This window comes from Furipterus horrens, unplaced genomic scaffold, assembly GCF_987537825.1.
Source record: "Furipterus horrens unplaced genomic scaffold, mFurHor1.1.pri manual_scaffold_8, whole genome shotgun sequence".
Taxonomy (NCBI): domain Eukaryota; kingdom Metazoa; phylum Chordata; class Mammalia; order Chiroptera; family Furipteridae; genus Furipterus; species Furipterus horrens.
In genome coordinates this window covers 58584136-58602388 of record NW_028327178.1, presented here as the reverse complement: position 1 = coordinate 58602388, position 18253 = coordinate 58584136, and the positions used below count along the sequence as shown (strand labels likewise).

Here is an 18253-nt window from a genome sequence, read left to right as displayed (position 1 = left end):
CCATCTGCTTCCATTCAGGCTGCAGGGGAGCCAGCTCAGTGAAGGGATGAGCCTGAATGGGCGCTCGTGAAAGTCTTCTCCATCACCACCTCAGCCTCCCTCTTCCTCCCCTTGGCATCCCAGGCATGGCCTTGGCCCCTCTCTTCCCATTTTCTTTGACACCATTTCTTCCTGTCAGCCTTCCCATGCTCATCCCATGGCAGCGACAGCACAGGGAGGGTGAGCTTGGATCGTGGGGAGAGTGTTGCTGTCTTTGTCTAACTCTAAGTGGTATCTCCTTCCTAAGGTGCAAGCTTCTGTCCTCTCATCAAGCCCTGCCCCGAGCAGTTGAAAGTGCCAACTGAAGCTGCCCAGGAGTCTCAGATGTGTTTCCCATCACATGCAAGACTGAAGCAGTGGAGGACTGGGCCCCAGCTAAGTTGATCTAAAGGGAGATGTGGTCCTGAAGATGGATTTAGGGTTGGAGGAAGTCAAGACTGGAGACAAGAGTGGGAAAAAGATGTAGGCCAGGGGCTGCAGCTGGAAGGTATGGGCTATGGCATCAGGAAGGCTTCACTGAACAGATGCATGGCATGTGGGGAGGTCTTGGAAAAGTGGAAAAGAAGGAGCTGGCCACTTCCTGAATCTTTTTAGCCTCTACAAACTAGGACACCTGATTCTTGAAATAATGTGAATTAGTACTGACATGGTGGGTGAATGACTTCTTTGGGGATCTGGCATCCTTTATCCCAGGGTACTGGGTGGTAGCCTGAGTTGCAGAAACACTTTATAGAGATTTTATGAGGGGGGACCCCAAAAACCTGGAATTTATTTATTAAAAAATTGTGTATTTATTCTTACATGTTTAAACTTCAGTCACCTTCAAAGTACTCTCCATTGGATACAATGCACTTATCAAGACATTTTCTCCAGTGCTCAAGACAGTTTTTGAACTTGTCAATTTTGAGGCCTTTTAGTGCTTCTACCACTTTTTGTTTTACCTCTTCCACATTGGCAAAATTTTTCCCTTTGAGAACTTTTTTCCATCTGAGGAAACAAAAGAATTTGCTTGGGTGAGATTGGGTGAATAGGGAGGGTGGGGCAGGGGGTCATGGAATTTTGGGTCAAAAATTGCTGAACACTCAGCACAAGGTGGGCAAGTGCACTCAAAAGTCACCCATGATGAAATGGGCAAATGTGTTGAAAGAGTCTTTTAAAAAATTCACTGAAGTTGAATGCAGCCTCTCACAACACCAGCTAATACACTGATACAGATGGGTTCCTAGAAACTCACCTAGTGGGGGAAGTCTGTACTATAAGGAGCCCTCCCTCCAGAAGATAAATCTGGTGTTTTTTTGGTCCCCCTCATATGTGTTCCAGAGTGACAGAAACTTTTAAGTCTCCATCCACCCAACCATGTCCCTTCCAGTATGAACTAATATCTGCCTATAATAGTCACATTTTTTAGTTTCTCTGTCTGAAACTCTGACCTCTGGGTCTTGCTGACCCTAGAAGGATGGTCCTTCCTGGGGTAGCCAATTCCTAGAAAGAGTAAATTACATCCCTGCCAGTATACCTTTTGTGTGCAAACAGATCATTCCAGAGCCCACTTTCTGCCTCCTCTGGGCTCTTATGCTCAGGGCCACTGTTTAATTGCCTTAATCACTGAGGGCCAGGTACCAGACAATTCAGTGGACAGCTCCTACATCCCAAAGCCTACTGAAATTCTTTGAACCAATCAATCTTCAAACTGGTGAGACTTACCCTGCCTCACCAGTTTCTTCCTGCAAAAGCCAGTAAAGGCTCTTGTCCACAATTCTCCCTGCTCATAACCAACCTTGATGCTTTCTGGTGTGGCCCTGTTCCTAGGGATCTGTGAGAATAACCAACTATATTTCCTTGCATCACCAGATAGTTGCTTGGTTATGGGTATCACAGCCAAAGTTCAGAGCAAGAAGAACAAGGGGCAGAAAAAAACAGGGATGGGACTAGGGCAAGGCAAGAGAAGTGCCCATACTTAAGGAGGCATTTGCTCTCAGATGCTGTACATATTCTTGTGTGGTCCTGTGAGCCAGTGCCTTCTTAAGTCTGGAACCTGAGCACCTTTTTTGCCTCACCCAACTAAAGGCCTGGTGCAGAGCTGGAAATTCTCCTGCCTTTCTTTTATCATATGACATAATCTCTGTTACAGGTGCTTCTCCCAGCTGATATGAGCTTATGTCTCAAAGTCATTCCTGATGGCAAAGGAAGTTGGGAGAGGGGTACTTTTGCTTGTGTCAAGAAAAACTGACAAAATCACACTTTTATGTGAAAATGAAGAACATTCCCATGTGTTTAGGATGCAAACTAGTTGTGTATGCCATTTTGAAACCAGCTGGTTTTGCTTACTTATTGTACCTGTTTTGCTTGCTATACCTGGTTGGCTCCAGATGCATAAAGTTTGTAAACCTTATTAAAAGCTGTGCACATTGTGAAATTACAAAGGAAACAGAATAGCTTTTGGAAAATAACAAAGTTGGAGGACTGTAAAGCTACAGAAATCAAGACTGTGTGGTATTGACATAGAAATAGATAGATCAATGGGTTAGAACTGAGAGTTCAGAAATAGCTTATGGTCAGTTGATTTCTGACAAGGGTGCCAATGCATAAAGAATAGTCTTTTCAAATAATATTGCTGGGGCAACTGAATAGAATGAATTTGATCCCTACCTCACACTGCATACAAAATGGAACTGAAAATGGATCAAAGACTAAATATAGGAGTTAAAAGTATAAAACTCTTAGAAGGAAACATGAAGATAAATCTGCACGACCATGTATTAAGCAATGATTTCATAGATATAACACCAAAAGCACAAACAATCAAAGAAAGAATAAATTAGAATTCATTAAAAGTAAAATATTGGGTGTATTAAAGGACACTATCAGAAAGTGAAGGAAAGCCCACAGAACACAGAAAATGTTTTCAAATTATATATCTGATAACAGTCCAGTCCTCAGAATATAAAAATAACTCTTACAATTCAACAATAAAAACAAATAACCTAATTAAAAATGGACAAAGGATATGAGTAGGTATTTCCCTAAAGGAGCTATACATATTGTTAATAAGCACATGAATAGATGCTTAATATCATTAGTCAGGAGGGAAATGCAAATCGAAACCACAAGGAGACTTGACTTCACACCTATTAGAAAGGCTACAATAAGGGGAAAAAGTAGAAATAATAAATGTTGGCAGAGATATGGAGAAATTAAAACAATTAAAACTCTGGTACATTATTGGTGGAATATAAATGATGCAGCCACTATGGAAAACAGTTTGGTAGTTTCTAAAAAAATTAAACACAATGATTGTTTGATGCAATAATTTTATTCCTGGCTATATACCCAAGAGAATTGAATATATATTGGGTTGGCCAAGAAGTTTGCTTGGGTTTTTTCTATAAGATGGCTCTAGTAGCACTTAGTTGTCTTTAGCTTCATTCAAAACCAATTTTGTTAGATTGTATTGTGACAGCTGTAATAACAGCATGCATTTTTTAAAAAAATAAAAATTCGTGAATTTTTGTGTAACCATTTTATAGATTTTATTTCTTTATTTTTAGAGAGAAGAGAAAGGAGAGAGAAAGAGATGGAGTGGAACATCAATCAGTTGCTTCTCTCATGCCCCTAACTGGGGACCAGGCCTGTAAACCAGGCATGTGCCCTGACTGGGAATTGAACTGGCAACCCTTTGGTCCACAGGCCAGCACTCAGTCCACTGAGCCATGCCAGCCAGAGCTTTTGTAGCCGTTTTAGTTTTGAGGATGGAATAAAATATGCAACATTTTTTGGCATTTTATGCTTTATTATTTCAAGAAGAGTTTAAAATGCAACTGAAATGAGGAAAAAAATAGATTTGTGCAGTGCGTGGAGAAGGTGTTGCAACTGATTGAATATGTCAAAAGTGGTTTGCAAAGTTTTGTGCTGCATGTGTGTCACTGGATGATGCTCCATGGTCAGGCAGACCAGTTGAAGTTAATAGCAATGAAATTGAGACATTAATTGAGAACAATCAGTGTTATAACATGTGGGAGATAGTCAACATATTCAAAATATCCAAATCAATAAAGTTATTGGTGAAAATGAAAAATATGTATTTTATTTTATGGAAAAAATTATACAGGCTTTTTAGCTAACCCAATATATTCACACAAAGATTTTATAGCAGCATCACCCATAACAGCTTTAAAGTGGAAACAACCCATATGTCCATCAGATGATGAGTAGATAAATAAATGTGACATATCTATACAATAGAATATTATTCAACCATAAAAAGAAATGACATACTAGTTCATGCTGCAGTATGAATGAATATTGAAAACATTATGTTCAGTGAAAAGAGCCGGTCACAAAAGGCCACATGTTGTATAATTCTATTTATATGAAATGTCCAGAATAGGCAAACTCACAGAGACAAAAAGAGAATAGAAGTAACCAGGGAGTAAAGGGAGTAAAGTAAATAGCTGTCGATAGGTAAGGGGTTTCTTTTCAGGGTGAGGAAAATATTTTGGAATTAGACAGTGGTGTTGGTTGCACAAAGTGAATATACTAAGTGCTATACTAAGAGACACTGAAGTGTCTATTGATAAATGGTGAATATTATGTAGATTGTATCTTAATTTGAAATAATAATTTAAAAAAACCCTCACCTCCAGAGGCTCCACTTAAAAACCTAAGGAGGGTGCTGTTCCATGTGCCTGTAGCATCTTCTCTGGCAGAGGAGGGAAAACTTGTAGGAAAAACAGACAAAGGTGTCCTTAAGCCTGGGAGGTTAGGAATTTGTTGCCTTCGGAATGTAGCATAGGCCTTGTCTGGCTTCAGAAAGCTGCTGCAGAGTCTCCAGCTCAGGGCCAGATTCCCAGCCACCAAGACAAACATCGCCTGAGGAGGTTCCAAGCTACCTTGGTGTAGGCTGCTCAGAGCCTTGGAGACACCTGGCATGCCAGCTTCTGGGCCACTGTCCTTAAAGACAGACAACCTGCCATCTTCCATTCCTCTGTTTGCACAGCTTGGCTTCATTAGTGGGGAGGTGTCGATCTAATTCCCTCTAAACAAAAGTTTGGGATATGGAGTTTTTATTCAACAATGAGCAATGGAAGATGGTGAGAAATCTGCTTACACCACATGGGAATAGAGTGGGGGGGACCACCCTGGCATGCATGAAGAGGTCTGTTTCCATGGCTGTGGGCTTTCTCACTTCATGAGCTGGGACATGATTGGCTGGAGTTACAGAAAAGAAGATGATGCTGGCCCATTTGTGTTGAGGTAAGCATATACTGGTAAGACTGATGGTGGTGCCTCAAACAGCCCCCTCCCACCCCATCTAGGAGTCAGAGAATCCTGGATCCTGTGCTCTGTGAGCAGGATGTCAATTGAAGAATGGTCCCTGGGGATCAATACAAGGGGGAGAGGAAGCAGTAGCCTGCACCATGAAAACTTTAGTGAGTCCACAAGGCCCAGAGCTGGGATGGCCCCAGTGATGTCCTGAATCATGGAGGTGGTCCAGGTTTTGATGCACCTGCATGGATGACCTTCCTGAGGTGGTGGCATCAGGAGCTTGGGGTGACCACTGAGTAACTGACTACCAAGCCTTTCTGCCCATAGCACAACTGGAAACTGGAGGAGTTTGTTTGTTATTCCTTAAGGGGGATCTGGGCAGTGTGTTTTGGTGCCCCATCACTCTGATCTCTAAAATCAGGTAACCATCTTGGAAGGTCCTAGGGTAGAGCTAAAAGAGGCTTGCATTTATAATAAACTGTATGGGTAAGGAAGCCATGATTGGGGTGAAGTTAGGAAGAGGCAGTGAGAGACTTCCTTTTTCAGGGATATTGTTTACAGGCCTTGTGAGAGGTCTTTGCCCATGTTCTCAGTCATCACAGGGACCTTGTCACCTCTGCTGGCTGTACCTGAGATATTTTACAGATGGGAAAGAGGTCCCCATATCCAATTAGTCTCTGTATCCCTGGTCTCCAGCATGAGGTTTGCCTGGCATGGAGTGGGCACTCAAATCTGTGAGTTGGAAGGAGGAATGGGCATTGGTCCTCAGCATGCCTTCACTCTTATGTTCAGTGGCTGCATCTATGATTGTCATGTTGTCTTTGTCATTAACTGCCTTCTTGCCAGGTACCCTAAGACAACAGTGTGTGCCAGATTCAATATTTTTCTGTCGTCTTTTAAAAATTTATATTGTATTTTCTTAATAAACCCAATGAATAAAATGATATTTGTTTTAGTAGAACAGATGGTTCAAAATGTATTCACAGAAACACTATTATATATTTTTCCCACAATTTAACCTGCTTTGAGGCCCAATTAAAATGTCATCCCTTCAGTAAGAAAACCCTTACACTCACCCCTTGTGCTCTGTGCACCTCAGACACCAGGCCAATGTGCCACACTTGTTATTAAATGTCTTTATTACATCAGTGGCAGCAAACCCAGCATAAACTAGCATAAATTACAAAGGAATGGACAGGGTTCAGGTAAGTGAAAAGTCTAGAGGTCTCCTCTCTCAAGATTGGATCCTGAATCTCAAACAGTAGCTTTAGGAGCTCAGCTTATCACCTTTGGGGTCTGCCTTGGGGCTCTCCTCCTAAATAAGCTCCCATGTTCACATCCCTACACTGCTGCAGCAAGCAGCAGAGAGAACACCATTTCAAATCCCCCAGAAGTTCAATAGGATCTTGGCCCTTACTGGGCCATATATGGCCTGGAGCAGGTGGTTCCCAGAAGAAAAGGTGTTTTTTTTAAACTAAAAAATTTATTTAAAATATTTTAAACCAAAAGAAGAATGAAAGACATGAGCATAAAACATACAGGTACCCTCAAAATAGATGTTATTGCATACACACCTTAATCCAGTTGAATTCCTGTTACTCAAGGGGCCAGCTTAAAAGCCACCATATCTAGAAGCACCTAAATGTATAAAGCAAATATTAACAGAACTAAAGAGAGAAATAGACAAGATTACAAATTTGGGGATTTTAATATCCCACATACATCAACAAGTAGATCACCCAGCCATAAAATCAATAAAAAAACATGGGCTGAAAGCAACACATTAGACCAGATAAAGTTAATAGATACACACACACACACACACACAAGGTATGTCAAGGAAATATAATCCATATAATATGAAAAAGAGTGACGTTTGCTGAAAAAGACACAAGATACAAGGAACATTGTACATAGGACAATGACCCTTCAGTCCCCTTCAAAGTAGGCACCTTGGGACCTCGCACAGTTCTTCCAAACACCATAAGCTGCCCCATCATATTTTCCTGAATATTATCAATGGTCTGAAATCTCTTCCTTTTCAAAGGTCATTTTAGTTTTGGGAAAACCCAGGAGTCACAGGGTGCCAAATCTGGGCTGTAGTGGGGCTGGGCGATATGATGTTTCACCAAAAAACTCTGCACAAGATGTGATGGATGAGCCAGCATGTTGTCATGATGAATCTGCAAATCATCAGTTGCTCATAGCTGTGGCCTTCTGAAACACCTAAAGTATTTCCATGAAGGAATGTTCAAGCTTAACACAAAATCTGATGCAGATTCATTGCTCTACTCACTCAGTCATTTTGAATGCTACAGTCACACAGTAAATATGCTCAGTCAATGGTGTCTACCACACCCATTGACTAGTATAGTGAAGTCATCACTGTTCATGCATGTGCATTTCAGTCTACTCTCATTGGCTGCCAGGATACATCAATGTTGTGCAAACCATTCTTGTTATATTAACAATAGTTGGATTTTTTTCTTGACAGAATATATATATAAAACATCTCATCCAAAACCAACAGAATACACATTCTACTCAGGAGCACGTGGAACATTCTCCAGCATAGATTTTTTTTTAAGTATATTTTATTGATCATATTGTTAAAATAGTTCCAATTTTTTCCCCTTTGCTCCCCTCCGCCCAGCACCCCCCCTCCCCAACAATCCCCTCTCCAAGTCCATGCCCATGGGTCGTACGTACAAGCTCTCCCGCCTCACCCTTTCATATATTCTTCTTCTTCTTCTTTTTAAAAAATAATTAATTAATTAGTTAAATATTTTAACAATAAAAAATAACAATCCCTCCCTCTCAGACTTAAGACCCTTTACAATCTTATAAAGGACAATGGACGAAGGTCTCGAGCTCCTCTAGCTGCTTCAAGCTGGACATGGTCGTCGTCCTACCTCCCCTTGGGTCAAGAAATCCCTAATAAGAGTAGGGGTGTGGAGGGGAGGGTGGCCTTCCCACAAGGGGAAGGATTGTGCAGACTCCAGGTCAGTTGGCTGTCTCCGGATAACAGCGTGCTTGGTTTAACAAGCTGGCATCCTTCTTGTATTCTGGGAGCAACAGGGTTAAAGGACATCATTCAATCCGTAACCACTAGATGACAAAAGACAGGTATTAATTTTTAAATGTCCCACATTAGGGAAAATAAGGGCTTCTTTGGAGGAAGGTATGCCAGGTACATCTCACCTGTCCAAAAATCTTTTGCCCATTATACTTAGTTTGGACTGAGGGAAATATTTTAGGTTTCCCCCCTCTCAGGCCTCTGGGCCCTTTCTGTCCAAGCCATTAGGATAGAAAAGAGAAACCAGTTTTAAAGTGAAGCCCACAGACCACCCCGTTCTTCACCAACCCAGCCACTTAGTTCAGCCAAACCATTGAGTCTCAGGAGGCAGCGATGCAGACAGGATTAAGTGAGGCCTATACGTATAGACAATCACTCAGGCAATGAGATCGTAGGCTTATGCCCTTTGAAAACAGAAAACACATGTTAATTTATGTAACATAACCCACACACGTTTATAGATCTGTAGGACTGTCTTATCGGAAAGACATCCAGTTGCAAGGCATTTGACATTCTTCTTGCCTGTAAATTAAACATCTTTGATAATGCCACAGACATAGTTTAACTTTCAAATGAAAACAAATTTTAAATGAAAGAAACTTTAAAGATGGTTAGTTGCACTACTTTATAGTCTACCACTGGTCATTGTGATCTTTGAATCGTGATTTTTCTCCCTAAGATTACCCTCCTTGTCATTAAAGGGACTGCATTAAGTCCATTTTTAATTTATCCTGTTCATTTGCATAAACACAACGAGAGCAGCAAATGATCACTTATGATCTTTAGTTCTGCTTTGCTGGAACTTACGCAAGGAACATTTAGGGTGACCTTCAGTCTCCCCTTCAAGGCACAGAAGCAGATCCACATACCTGGCATTCAGCCTTGCCTGTAAACACCTGTCTTTTCCAGGTCCTCCTGGTTTTCCATTGTGCCTTAAGGTCCCTTCTAGCCATCTTTCAGGAAAACAACCTTCATTCCCTCCCTGGAAAGATTGCTATGGACTGCTCATCCATCCAAGGTACCAGGCCTTTTATCTCGTGGACTTTTATTACCTTTGAAAGTCAGTCCCAGTTGCTCAGGGCTTTTTGGTAACAACCAAAGCCCAAGCATGTCTCCTTTAGGCATGACATTCCATTCAAAGTCGGTCACGTTGTGATGTAGCAGCCTTTTCTGTCTCTCCGTGATTATAAGACTTCTCTCCAGCTGGTGTTCGGTTGGTTATTCCAGGTGATTTCTCCAAAATTACATTGTAAATCCAGACTAGTTCTAGGAGGAAGTTAGTGTAGCTTCCACTTACTCCTCCGCCATCTTGTTTCTCCTCCAGCATAGATATTAGGCCACAGAACAAGTCTTAACAAACTTAAGATGATTAAAATCATATCAAGCTTCTTTTCTAATCACAATGGTATGAAATTAGAAATCAGTTTTAAAAATCGACAAATATGTGGAGGGCTAAACAATATGCTACTGAACAACAAACATGTCAATAAAGAAAAAAAGCAAAGTAAAAAAAAATCTTGAGATAAACTAAAAGGAAGTAAAATATACCAAAACATATGGGATGCTGTGAATGCAGTTCTAACAAGGAAGTTTATAGCGATAAATACGTATGTCAAGAAACAAGAAAATCCTCAAATAAACAACCTAACGTTATACCTCAATGAACTATTCAATAGAAAAAGAAGAACAAAGCCCAAAGTTACCAGAAGAAAGAAAGTAATAAAGTTTAGAGCAAAAACAAATAAAATATAAAGGCAATACAAAAACCAATGAAACCAAGAGAGCAGCTTCTTTGAAAAAATAAACAAATTGACAAACATTTAGCTAGCCTAATCAAGAAAAAAGAGATAGAACTTCCAGCCAAGATTGAGGCATAGACAGACGTGCTGCTTCTCCCTCCACAACTAAGAAGGAATACAACTACCTCAAAACTAGAAACATCCAGAAGTTCCAGAAAATCAAACTACATGGAAGTCCAGCAAACAAAGATATAAAGAAGAAATACTCATCCGGACAGGTAGGAGGGACAGAGCCGGGGTGGAGAGGATGTGGTGTGGTGGCAGCGGCAGCGGCAGCAGCAGCAGCAGTGGCAGGCTGGCAGAAAGTCCAGTCACACATTTTAAAAAGTCAGGAGGCACACCTGGGGAGTGTTCCCAGCTCCTCACCAGCCCTCGAAGCTCATGGACCCAGCCTCATTGTTTCTGACTGTGAAGACGAGTGGGGGTTGGGCAGAAGAAGAAACTGCTGGTCTCTCAGCAGAGCCCGCTTGTTTAAAGGGCACCCACGATCCTAGAACGTCTGTAGACCCACCCACTCTGGAAACGATGCCCTGGGCAGCAGGTAGAGAGGCGCCAGTCCCATGTGGAAGTGGGAGAGGTACCTGAAAAAGGGGGGAGTGCTGGGCAGGTAGCATTGTTCCCTCTTGAACCCCTCCCCCACATACAGTGCCACAACATGGTGAAAAAGGTTGCCCTGACAGGAACCTGTCAGAATGAGGAGACAGAGAAGTATGGCCCAAAAGAGGGGATGGATCGAGGTTCGAGTGGGAGAACTAAGTGATGAGGAGATAGACAACCTAACAGATGAAGAATTCAAAACACTGGTGATAAAAATGCTCACAGGCTAGACAGATATGCTTGAGTATGGCAAACGCATAAGAGAAGAGGTGAAGGCTATGCTAAGTGAAACAAAGGAAAATCCACACAAAACCAAGGATAAAGGGAAGAAAATGGGTTCAAATCAATGATTTGGAATATAAGGGGGAAAAAAAAGAAACCAAACAGTCAACCAGTGCAGAATGAGGAAGCAAGAATTTTTAAAAATGAGGAAAACTTCCCAAATTTTGCAAAGGAGATGGACATACAGGTCCGGGAAGCACAGAGGGTCCTGGGCAAGCTGGACCCAGAGGGGACCACACCAAGATGCATCATGAATGAGATGCCAAAGGTGAAAGATAAAGAGAGTCCTGGGGGCAGCAAAAGAGAGGCTGAGAGTTGCCTACAGTGGGGTGTTTATAGGACTATCAACTGATTTCTCAGAGGACACTTTGCAGGCAGGAAAGGACTGGCAAGCAGTATTAAATGTGATGAAAGGCAACCTGCAACCAGAATTACTCTATCCAGCAAGGCTGTCATTTAGAATGGAAGGGCAGATGAAGTGCTTCCCAGACAAGGTAAAGCTAAAGGAGTTCATCATCACCAAGCCATTATTATATAAAATGTCAAAGGGGCTTACTTAAGAAAAAGAAGATCAAAACTATGAACACTAAAATGACAACAAACTCACAACTATCAACAACTGAATCTAAAAAATAAAAACAAAATCCAACTAAGCAAACCAGAATAGGAACAGAATCATAGGTATGGAGATCATTTGGAGGATTATCAGCTGGGAGAGGGGAGGGGAAGAAATAGGGATGTGGTGCAGGGATTAAGAAGCATAATCAGTTTGTACAAAATAGACAGGGGGAGTTAAGAATAATATAGGAAAGGGTAAAGCCAAAGAACTTATATGCACAACCTATGAACATGAACTAAGAGGGGTTGGATTGCTAGAGGGAAGGGGGGTACTGAGCAGAGGGGAGCAAAGGGGAAAAAATTAGAACTATTGTAACAACATAATCAATATAATATACTTTAAAAAAAAGAAAAAAGAGATAGGACTCAAATAAGTAAAATCATAAATGAAAGAGCAGATGTTACAACTGTTGCTAAAGAAATACAAAGGATCATAATATACTACTACCAAAATTTATATGCAAAAAAATTGGACAACCCAGAAGAAATGAATAAATTTCTAGAAACATACAACCTGCCAAGACTGAATCATGAAGAAAGAGGAAATCTGAACAAAGTGATTGCTAGTAAGATTAAATCAGTATTTTTAAAAATTCCTACAAACAAAAATTAATGGCCATATGGTTTCGCTAGTGAATTCTACCAAACATGCGCAGATAATTAATACCAAGCCTTTTCAAACTCTTTGAAAATGTTGAATAGAAGGAAATACTTTCAAGTTATTTTATGACATCTGTATTATCCTTATATGAATACCAGACAACAATATCACAAGAAAAGATTAATTACAGGCCAATATTCTTGATGAACACAAATGTAAAAATCCTCTATAGAATATTAGCAAACTAAATTAAATAACATATTAAAGGGTCATACACCATAGTTAAGTGAAATTTATTCCAGGGATGCTAAGAATGGTTCAGCATCCCCAAATCAGTCAACATGATACAACATATTAACAAACAAAGAATAAAAATCATCTTGATAGATGCAGAAAAGCATTTGAAAAAAATTTATCATCCACTTATGATAAAAAATTCTCAACAAGTGGGTATAGAGGGAATGTACCTTAACATAATACTGGCCATATATGACAAACTCACAGCTAATGTTATACTCAAAGATGAACGCTGAAAGGTTTTCTCTAAGATCAGGACCAAGACAAGGATGTCCACTTTTACCATTTTATTCATCCTAGTATTGGAAGTACTATCAAAATAAACTAGGCAAGAAAAAGATAAAAGGTATCCAAATTGGAAAGGAAAAAATAAAACTGTCACTATTTGCCAATGACATAATATTATACACTGAAAATCCCAATGTCTCCACAAAATAAACAAACAAACAAAAAAACCTATTAGACGAAAAAAATGAATTCAGTAGTTTCTGGATACAAAATCAATATACAGAAATATGTGCAAATCTATATACTAATAACAAGCTAGCAGAAAAAGGAATAAGAAAACAATCCAATTTACAAATGTACCAAAAGATAAAAAAGTACCTAGAATAAACTTAACCGAGGTAGTGAAAGACCTGTACACAGAAAACTATAAGGCATTGATAAAAGAAATTGGTGCAGCCACTATGAAAAACAGTATAGAATTTTCTCAAAAAACTAAAAATGGAACTGCCTTTTGATCCAGCAATTCCATTCTGAAACATCAATTCAGAAGAACCTATGCACCCCTATAGTCATAGCAGCACTATTCACAATAGCCAAGCACTGGAAACAGCATAAGTGTCCATCTGTAGATGAGTGGATTAAAAAACTGGGATACATTTACACAATGGAATACTATGCAGCAGAAAGAAAAAAGGAACTCACATATTTTGCAAGAACATGGATGGAACTGGAGAGTATTATGTTTAGTGAAATAAGCCAGGCAGCAAAAGACAAATACCATATGATATCACTTAACACAGGACACTAATGAACAACATAAACAAATGATCCAAATAGAACCAGAGGCAAGTAAACAAGGAGCAGACTGATTGACTGGGGGAAGGGGGAAGGGAAAAAAAGGAGAAGGGTATAGTCAAGGAACTAGTATAAATGGCCCATGGACATGGACAATGGGGTAATGGGGTGAGGATGGACTGTGAGAGAAGGGGTGGGAGAGGTGGGGCATGAGCAATGGGGGAAAAAGTGGGACAACTGTAATAGGAAAAAAAACAATAAATAAATTAAACAAAAGAAAACAAAAAACCTGTGGCACATTTACCCAATAGAATACTACACAGAAGAAAGAAAGAAGGAACCTTTTGCTACAGCATGGGTGGAACTTGAGAGTATTATGCTAAGTGAAATAAGCCAGACAGCAAAAGATTAATATTATATGATCTCATCTAATACAGGAAACAAATGAACCATACAAACAAGTGAGTAAAATAGAACCAGAGACATGTAAACAAGGTACAGACTGAGAGTGACCAGAGGGGAGAGGCTGAGGGGGAGAACAGGGAAAAGAAAGGGAAAGGTCTAGTCAAGGAACAAGTGTGAATGACCCATGGACATGGACAACTAAATGCAGATGGACTATGGGAGAAAGGGGAGGTGGGTGGAGCAGGAGAGAGCAAAGGGGGGAAAATGGGAAGACTGTAATAGAAAAACAATTATAAATACATAAATATAAATAAATAAATAAAATGAAGAAGACCTAAATAAATTAAATATATTTCATGCTAATGTATTAAAATAATTAATATTGTTAAAATGTCCATACTACCCAAAGCAATCCACATAAAAATTCCAATGGCATTTTTCACGGGAATAGAAGTAATTCTAAAATTTGTATGGAACTACAAAAGACCCCAAATAGCCAAAGCAATCTTGACAAAGAAACACAAAGCTAGAAGTACTATGGTCCCTGATTTCAAACTATACTACAAAATTATAATAATAAAAACGACATGGCAATGGCATAAAAATGGGCACATAGATCAATGGAACAGAAATAAACCCACACATATAGTCAATTAATTTATCACAAAGGAAGGAGGCAAGAGCATATGTTGGGTAAAATAGTCTCTTCAATAAATAGTGTTGGGAAAAGAATGAAAAAAGAATAAAATTGGGAGACTTATGGTTAAAATGATGACATAGGTAAACATGGCTTGCCTTCATGCACGACCACATCAAAATTACAACTAAACTATAGAACAAAATGAAAGACAAAAATCACATGATCATACCAATAGATGCTTTAAAAAGCATCTGATAAAGTACAGCACCCATTTATGATGAAAACACTCAGCAAAGTGGAAGTAGAGGGAGCACACCTCAACATAATAAAGGTCATATACAAGAAACCTGAAGCCAATATCATACCCAATGGCCAAAAACTGAAAGCATTCCCCCTGAGATCAGGAACAAGACAAGGATGTCCACTCTCTCCACTCCTATTCAACAGTCCTGGAAGTTCTAGCCACAGCAATCAGATAAGAAAGAGAAATAAAAGGCATCCAAATTGGAAAAGAGGAGGTCGTCGTCGTCGTCGTCGGCAGCCGTCCGTCTCGAGAGACGATGGTGTAGCTTCTTAAGAGTCTATCTGCACCGCCGAGAATGGCTGTGCAGTCCAACTCGGGAGTGACACGGTATCTGTCTCCTCCCGTGTTGAATCGACATCTTGTGATGACGCTGGAGTGTCCTCTCTAGTGAAGCTGAAGCTACAGAGCCTGGGCAGGGTGATATGGAGGGTCTGCTGTTGCCCATGCTTCAGACCCCCCCTCTCTTCGCAGCTGAAGTGTCCAAGGGAAAGACGGAGTCAATACAGCTTGGCTTCAGGTGCGCCGCAGGAGTTGCCGGTGTTGACTACAACGTCGAACCGCCTTAGGGACTCCGGCTCCGGATTTTCTGTCGGGGTTTACTCCCTTAGCCTTTCCCCTGAAGAGGTATGCCGCAAGGCAGCGGAGGTTTTTTGGAGTCAGAGTTTTCCTTCTCTGATGTGCCCTGACTGGAAGATCGAACCAGCAACACTTAGCTCGCAGGCCGACGCTCAATCCACTGAGCCACACCAGCCAGGAGTATGGTATAAAAAGAGGAGGTAAAACTGTATTATTTGCAGATGACATGATAGTGTACATAGAGAACACCATATATGTCACACAAAAAACTACTTGACCTCGTAAATGAATTTGGCAAAGTAGCAGGGCACAAAGTCAATATTCAAAAATTGAAGGCACTTCTGTACAAAAACAACAAAATATCAGAGAAAAAAAACAAAAAAATTTCATTTACTATGGCAACAAGAAAAATAAAGTACCTAAGAATAAACTTAACCAAGGAGGTTAAAGACCTGTGCTCAGAAATCTACAGAACACTGAAGAAAGAAATTAAGAAAAATACAAATAAATGGAAGCATATACCATGTTCATGGATGGGAAGAATCAACATCATTAAAATGTTCATACTACCCAAAGCAATTTATAGATGCAACACAATCTCTATTAAAATACCAACGATATATTTCACAGACTTAGAACAAATACTTAAAAAATTTATATGGAACCAGAAAAGACTGCAAATAGCCACAGCAATCTTGAGACAAAAAAACACAGTAGGAGGAATCACAATACCTGACATCAAACTATACTACAAGGCCACTGTAATCAAACAGTCTGGTACTGGCATAATAACAGACATATAGATCAATGCAACAGAATAGAGAACCCAGAAATAAATCCAGGCCTATATGGTCAACTAACATTCAACAAATGGGAAAGGAACATTAAATGGAGTGAGAAGAGCCTCTTCAACAAATGGTGCTGGAAGAACTGGACAGGGACATGCAAAAATGTGAAACTAGACTACCAACTTACATGACATAGCAGAATAAACTCAAGATGGGTCAAAGACTTAAATGTAAGCCCTGATACCATAAAAGTCCAGAGAAAAACATAGGCAAGAAAATTTCAGATATTTCACATAACAATATTGTCACTAATACATCTCCTAAGTCAAGGGAAATAAAGGAAAGACTAAACAAAAAGAACAGCAGTAGTCCCTCTCTATATCACTTATTGCAGCCTTACTGTACCGCGGGATTTAAAAAAAATATTATATTTAATTATTTATCACGAATTTTTCACCATATCGCGCAGTTTTTGTGGTACTGTATACATATGTTGTTAAAGTTACATAGTTTTAAGAGTGTAGAATATGTTTAAGAATGTAAGTAGTGTTTATAAAAGTGTGGGAAAGGTTAATAAGGGAGTGGGAAAGGCTAATAAGAGACTGAGAACAGTTTATAAGTGTGTGGGAAGGGTTTATAAAGCCTTAAAATATATATAAATACTAAAATAAATGTAATGTTCCTACTTTGTGGATTTCCACCTATTGTGGGGGTGTCTAGAACGTAATACCATGATAAGTGAGGGAATACTTACTGTACATCAAACTAAAATTTTTCTGCTCTGTAAAAGAAAACAAGATGAAAAGGGAACCAACTATTTGGGAAAACATACTTGTCAATGATACCTCAGACAAGGGATTCATCTCCAAAATATATAAAAAACTTACATGTGTCAACACCAAGAAGACAGACAATCCAATTAAAAAATGGGCAAAGGACCTGAACAAACACTTCTCCAAAGAGGACATACAGAGGGTCCACAGACATATGAAAGAATGCTCAACATCACTAGCCATCAGTGAGATGCAAATAAAAACCATAATGAGATACCACCTCACAGCAATCAGAAGGACCATTATCAACAAATCAACAAACAACAAGTGCTGGAGAGGATGTGGAGAAAGGGGAACCCTACTGCACTGTTGGTGGGAATGCAGACTGGTGCAGCCACTATGGAAGACAGTATGGAATTTCCTCAAAAAACTAAAAATGAAACTGCCTTTGATCCAGCAATTCCATTGCTCAGATTAAACCTGAAGAATCCTGAAACAGCAATTCAGAACAACCTATGCACCCTTGTGTTCATAGCAGCACTATTCACAATAGCCAAGTGCTGGAAAGAGCCTAAATGCCCATCTGTTGATGAATGGATTAAAACACTGTGGTACACAGAAAAGAAGAAGGAACTGCTATCATTTGCAACAACATGAACAGAACTGGAGAGTATTATGTTTAGCGAAATAAGCCAGGCAGAGAAAGACATATACCATATTATATCACCTAATACAGGACACTAATGAACAACACAAACAAATGAGCAAAATAGAACCAGAAGCAAGTGAAAAAGGAGCAGAGTGACAATGACCAGGGGGGCAGGGGAGAGGAGAATGAGGGAAAGAAGGGAAAGGAACTATTCAAAGAACTAGTATGAATGCCCTATGGACATGGACAACTGGGTGAAGATTGACTGTGGGAATAGGGGTGGTTGGGGTGGGGGTGGGAGCAATGTGAGAAAAAGTGGGAAAACTGTAATAGAAAAACAATAAATAAATTTTTAAAAAGAATTAAATTGGGCCACTATATGATACCATACACAAAATTAACTCAGAATTGATTAAAGATTTGAATGTAAGACCTGACATATTAAAACTTTGACATCAGCCTTGGTGATATTATTATTTAATTTTAGATTTAACATCAAAAGCAAAGTCAACAAAAGCAAA

At 39.8% G+C, this 18253-nt stretch overlaps 1 long non-coding RNA gene across 1 annotated transcript; it reads left to right on the top strand.

Moving 5' to 3' along the window:
- The first annotated feature begins 291 nt into the window (after nt 1-291).
- On the top strand, nt 292-4056 carry LOC150002987 (uncharacterized). Its single transcript, XR_016512648.1, has 3 exons — nt 292-418; nt 856-1052; nt 3588-4056. It is a non-coding gene; the product is annotated as an uncharacterized LOC150002987 (long non-coding RNA).
- The last annotated feature ends 14197 nt before the right edge of the window (nt 4057-18253 follow it).